Source organism: Phyllostomus discolor, chromosome 14 (assembly GCF_004126475.2).
Source record: "Phyllostomus discolor isolate MPI-MPIP mPhyDis1 chromosome 14, mPhyDis1.pri.v3, whole genome shotgun sequence".
In the NCBI taxonomy this organism is placed as follows: domain Eukaryota; kingdom Metazoa; phylum Chordata; class Mammalia; order Chiroptera; family Phyllostomidae; genus Phyllostomus; species Phyllostomus discolor.
The window spans coordinates 8,803,363-8,809,287 of record NC_040916.2 but is presented as its reverse complement, the minus strand read 5'-3'; the positions used below and the strand labels follow the sequence as shown (position 1 = coordinate 8,809,287).

The 5,925-nt window shown below is 41.4% G+C and overlaps 1 pseudogene; it reads right to left on the bottom strand.

Annotated features, from left to right (window-relative positions):
• Nucleotides 1-3,027: 3,027 nt before the first annotated feature.
• Nucleotides 3,028-3,561, bottom strand: LOC114512123 (annotated as a pseudogene).
• Between the last annotated feature and the right edge of the window lie 2,364 nt (nt 3,562-5,925).

Here is a 5,925-nt window from a genome sequence, read left to right as displayed (position 1 = left end):
GAACAAATGTTTCTCCTTTAACTCCTTGGTCCTCGGACTTCCGTACAGTTAGATTTCTTGGTAGTTCTGGTTAATTTTTGTTTTTAAATTTGTTCTTGTCCTTCTTTTGGTTGTGCAAGGAAGTAAAGTGTATCTATCTATGCCTCCATCTTGGCTGGAAGTCCTGATTTTTGTGTATTGTATAAGAGGGGGGTCCAGTTTTATTCTTTTGCATATGGCTTTCCAGTTTTTCCAACACCATTTATTAAAAAGATTGTTCTTTCCACATTGTATATTCTTGGTTCCTTTGTTGTAAATTAATTGACTATATGTACATAGGCTTGTTTCTAGACTCCTTATTCTGTTCCATTGATCTTTGTATCTGTTTTAATGCTGTTTTGATTACTACAGATTTTTAATACAGTTTGAAACCAGGAAGTGTGATGCCTCTAGCTTTGTTCTTCTTTCTCAAGATTACTTTGACTATTTGGAGTCTTTTATGGTTCCATTCAAATTTTAAGGTTGTTTGCTGTGTTGCTGTAAAAATTATTAGAATTTTGATAGGGATTGCATTGGATCTGTAAATTGCTTTGGATAGTATAGATACTATAACAATATTAATTCTCTCAGTCCATGCATACAGAATGTTTCCATTTATTTGTATCTTATTCAATTTCTTTCATCAGTGTCTTATAGTTATCAGTGTACAGATCTTTCCTTGATTAAATTTATTCCTATGTATTATATTGTTTTTCAAATTATATTTTATTGATTATGCTGTTACAGTTGTCCTGATTTTTTCTCTCTTTGCTCCCCTTCACTCAGCACCCCCCACTCCCTTAGGCAGTCCCCCGACCCTTGTTCATGTCCACAGGTCATGCGTGTAAGTTCTTTGGCTACTCCATTTCCTATACTGTACTTCACATTGCTGAGGCTATTCTATTACTACCTATTTGTACTTCTTAATCCCCTCACCTCTCACCCATTCTCCCACACCCTCCCTCTCATCTCTTTATCTTTAAGCTTTGGCATTTTAATTCTGGTGTGTCTTGGTATGGGACTCTTCCCATACTATGGACTTGCTTCCATCTTGTTAGGACTCTATGTGCTTACTGGATTTGCATGTCTATTTCCTTCACTAAATTAAAGAAAGTTTCTTTCATTATTTTTCAAATAGATTTCCAATTTCTTGCTCTTTCTCTTCTTCTTCTGGCCCCCCTATGAAGCAAATGTTTGATTGCTTAATGTGGTCCCATAGACTGCTTACACCATCCTTATTTATTTTTATTATCTTTTTTCTTGTTCTGATTGGTTGTTTTTTGCTTCCTTATGTTCCAAATCATTGATCTGATTCTCAGCTTTCACCGCTCTACTGTTGTACCATGTAAATTGTTCTTTATTTCAGTTAGTGTGTCCTTCATTTCGGACTGGATCTTTTTTATGCTCTTAAGGTACTCACTAAGTGCCTTGAGCATCCTCATAACCAGTGTTTTGAATTCTGCATTTGATAGATTGTTTATATCCATTTTGTTTAGTTCCTTTTCTGGAGTTTTGATTTCTTTCATTTGGGCCATGTTCCTTTGTGTCTTCATTTTGGTGGCCTCCGTGTGTTTGTTTTTATGGTAGAGCTGTCTTGCGTTTGTGTCTTGCTAGTGTGGCCTAATATAGTAGGTGTTTGTAGAATCCTGTGGTACAGCTTCCTTATTACAGAAGCCAGGTACTCCAGGTGTGCCCTTCATGTGTGCAGAGTACACCCTCCTCTTGTAGTTGAGGCTTGGTTGCTGTTAGGAAATCAACGAGAGGTATTTACCCAGGCCAGTCAGCTGCAAGGATTGGCTTTGACCATTTACCACCAACCTCCACCCTCTGTGGAGGATCAGCTGCCCAGGGCAGGATGGTGGTGCTCTGACATGGTCTGTAGCTATCTACTGGGCTCACTGGCCCTTGGGTTTCCCGGGTGGTGCAGGCCAAATTCAGCCCCAAACTGTATTCTGCCTGGGGCCACCCTTCCTGAATTATAAAGTAATCTTAGATGGCTGCTATTTGTGCTGGGCTTGGAGATTTCCAGGTGAATCTAGGCTGCTAGTTCCAGCCCTGGGGCTCCCTGAGGCCAGCTGCTGGCTTGTTTGAGAGAATTTAGGAAGTTATGAAGCATGAGCCATTCATATGCAAAAGCAGCTTTGGTGGGCCAGTAAGTTGCATGAGGCAGTCTCTGGGAATCTCCAAGGCAGGTTGAACAGTGTTAGTCAGGTTGATGGAATCTTACATATGACACTAGTCTGCTGACTCTGTGGTGCAGGGAGGACCTAGAGAAGGCACAGTGGCCTCTGCCTTGATGCCAGACACCTCAGCCTCCCCCTGCACACCACTGGTGCCCTCAAGCTGCCTCCCTAGCACTGGAGCTCAGAGGGAGTGAGTCTGAGCAGGTGAGTCCACGTGTGGATTCTTTAAGGGAAACTGCTTGGGGCTCCATCAGTTTCTTCCACCAATTCAATCCCCACTGGTTTTTGTAGCCAGAAGTTGTGGGGCCCTGGAACCCTGGGCTGAGGGGCCTGGTGTGGGGCTGGGACTCCTTGCTCCTGAGATATCCCTTCTGAATTTTTATCCACCACACCTGGATGTGGGACTAGCCCATTCCGTGTCTGTCCCCTTCCTACCAGTCCGGATAGATGTGGTTTCTTTAATTCCATTGTTGTCAGACTTCCATTTGATTCAATTTCTGTCAGTTCTGAGCAATGGTTGTTCTATATTTTAGTTATAATTTTGTTGTGCTTGTGCAGAGAGGCGAGCCATGTCTGCCTAAGCCACCACCTTGACCCAAATCATCTGTATTATATTCTTTTTGATATAATAATAAATAAGATTGTTTTCTTTAAGGTATTCTTTTCTTTAAAAAATCTTTAAAAAATCTTCAAATCCTATAAAATTTACCCATTTCAAGTATATAATTCAATGGTTAGCATTTTTTTCAGCATTCACAATTTTTTTAATAACAAGGCAGGTTCTGGGGTTAGGGTTTGTAGCACAGTTGGTCTGTGGGCCCCTCACCTACTTGAATTTCTGGCCCTTCAAGAATATGTAGGGTTTGGTGTAGCTGTGAGGGGTTCCTGGGGACTTGCCAAAATGCCTGTATACATCTCTGCCCTTACAAGGACCAGAGAGAAGGATGGTGCCACTGTCCTCATGGGAGTCCAGGGCCAGCTGGTTGAAGGTGAGGATTTTGTCCCCATCCTTGGGGATATGACTCCAGGTGCAGCTGCTCACATGAAGTGCACACATCTTCAGTTTGGACATCTCCTGGATGCTCATGTCATCGGTTGTATTCCCTTGGTTCCTACAACCTCAGTGGTTTCTCCTCCTGGTAAGGAAGTTTTATCTTCCAGATCACCTGGGAAAGGGACCGAGGCAGCCAGTTGCTGTGACTTTTGAAAAACCTCTTCAGCACCACTTGGTTGAAGATGGAGTTGATTTTTTGGCCAGAAACCTGTATAACTTGACCAACAGCCTTGGGTAGATGTTCTGGTTTTTGAGCTCCTTGTGCTGAAACTTTTGGACTTTGTTATGGCAGAAGGCAACTCCCATAATGACACCTGCTGTTCTACAAGGTCAGGAAAGAGTGGCTTTTACTATATTCACAGAGTGTGCAACCATAGCCACAATTCTAAGTTTAAAACATTTTTATTACCCCCAAGAGAAACCCAGCACTATTGAGCAGTCGTGCCCATTCCTCCCCACTCCCCAGCTCAAGGCAACCACTAATCTATGTTCTGTCTCTATGGATTCCCCTATTCTGGACATTTGATATTGATGGAATTATACAGTATGTAGTCTTATATGACTGGCTTCTGTCACTTAGCATTGCTTTCAAGGTTCATTCATATTGTAGCATGTATCAGTACTTTATTCCTTTTTATGGCAGAATAAATTCATTGCAGGGAGAGACCATTTTCGGCATATCTACCCATCAGTTGATGGATATTTGAGTTGTTTCCACTTTTTGGCTACTATGAGTAATGGTGCAATGGACATTCATATGTAAGTTTTTGTGTGCACGTATGTTTTTATTTCTCTTGGGTGCATACCTAGGAGTGAAATTATTGGGTCATATTTTATCTGTATGGTTAATGTTTTGAGAAGCTGCCAAACTGTTTTTCAAAGTGGCTGCACCTTATTGCATTCCCACTGGCAATGAATGAAAGCTCCAATTTCTCCATATCTTTGTTATTATGTGTCCTTTTGATGATAGAATCCTGGTGAGTATGAATGGTATTTCATTTTTGCTTTGATTTGTATTTTCCTATCTACTGATAATGCTGAGCATCTCTTCATGTTATTTTTGGCTATTTGTACGTTTGTTTATTTTTTGAGAAATGTCTAATCAACTCCATTGCCCACTTTTTAATTGGGTTCTGTGTCTTTTTATTACTTATTGGATGGATGTGTTTTTGAGTGGCAGAGTGCAGGAGCAAAAGCTTAGATATGGAAAGGGTGAACACTACTGAGAAATGAGAAATCAGACAGACTGATCAGAGGGTAGCATTTACCTAGGTGATGTGAGTCTGCATGTGGCAGAGGTGACTGCAACACACCTCTATTTATCTTGCCAATGGGGATAATAACAATGAGACAAAATGTTATAAGGAACCAGTGTTCACACATACAGTGAACTCATCAATAGAAGCCAATGCCACTGCTGTAACTGGCTGTCTAAAATGGGTTGGTCACTGATTTAGGGATATTATGTGCGATCTTATTTAATCCTCCCAACAACTCTATGCATTTTTCCACTTTTTCAGAGGAGGAAGCCAAGGGTCAGAGAAGTTAAATAATGTTCCCCAGGTCACCTGATTAATAAACGGCAAAGGTGAACTTCAAACCTAGGCCTGTCAATCTCTGAAGTACCAAGAGAGCTTTGACATATTGCCTGGGAGATAAAACTGGAAAGTTTAGGGGATCTTATTTTACAGGGCCTTGACTATTCATACAAAGAGTTTATACTTAATTTGGAAGTATCAGATAGCTGCCATGCATGACCAAGGGAGACTAGAGCTACCGTTTGAAAAGATAAAATTGGGTGGTTTGGAGCAGGGGATACCAGAAGCTGGAAGATAGTTTAGGAGGTTATTAAAACAGTCCAGCTGAAGGGTAAAGTGGGCAGAACTGAAGATGTCATGGGGAACCAGGGAAGGAAGACAGAGAGCAGGGTGTGTTGGAGCCAGCTGATACCAGCTCATGAGAGCCGGTTGTTAGATTGTTAGACAATTCTTAAATACTACTTTATTATAAATTAAATGACATAAATCTACAACTTAAAATTGTATATTAAAAACAACATATATATATATATATATTCAAAAGTCGTCACTTCCTAATTATTTCACCACATTTTACTATTATCTATGCTTTTAAGGTTATTTTCATCCATTTTAACCTGTGTGATAGAAATGCAGGACTGCATGTCTCTTCCCAAGGTTCAATGACACTGTTCTGGTACCTTGAAATTTTCCATAATGGGGTGTTTATAGCATGGAAATCAGCAAATTACACAAATCAGGGGTTTTCTTGGGGCGGCGGTGCTGGTTGCTAAACCTTTCCCAGCATGCCCCTGCAGAGGAGAGCTGTAGAGGAGGCAGAACATGTAGAACAGAGCAGTTTCCCGGATGTAGGACAAAGGGAGAGGTAGAGACTCGGTGTGAGATTTTCAGTCTGTGGCATATACCTGGAAGTGCTGGGTGACAGCGCACACGAGGAATGTGACTTGTGAAGCAATGAGAAAGCTGACCAAGAATGCTTCCTCAAGGAGGCAGGTCTGTTTCAGGGTTTGAGAGAGAAGAAGGGGCAGCTACGGGGACAGTGATGCACATGTTACGCCCATGTTTAGTCCAAGGGGACTTCATTCGGTCACTGGATTTCTTCTACCGCAGCACAAAGGTGAAACTTTCCAGG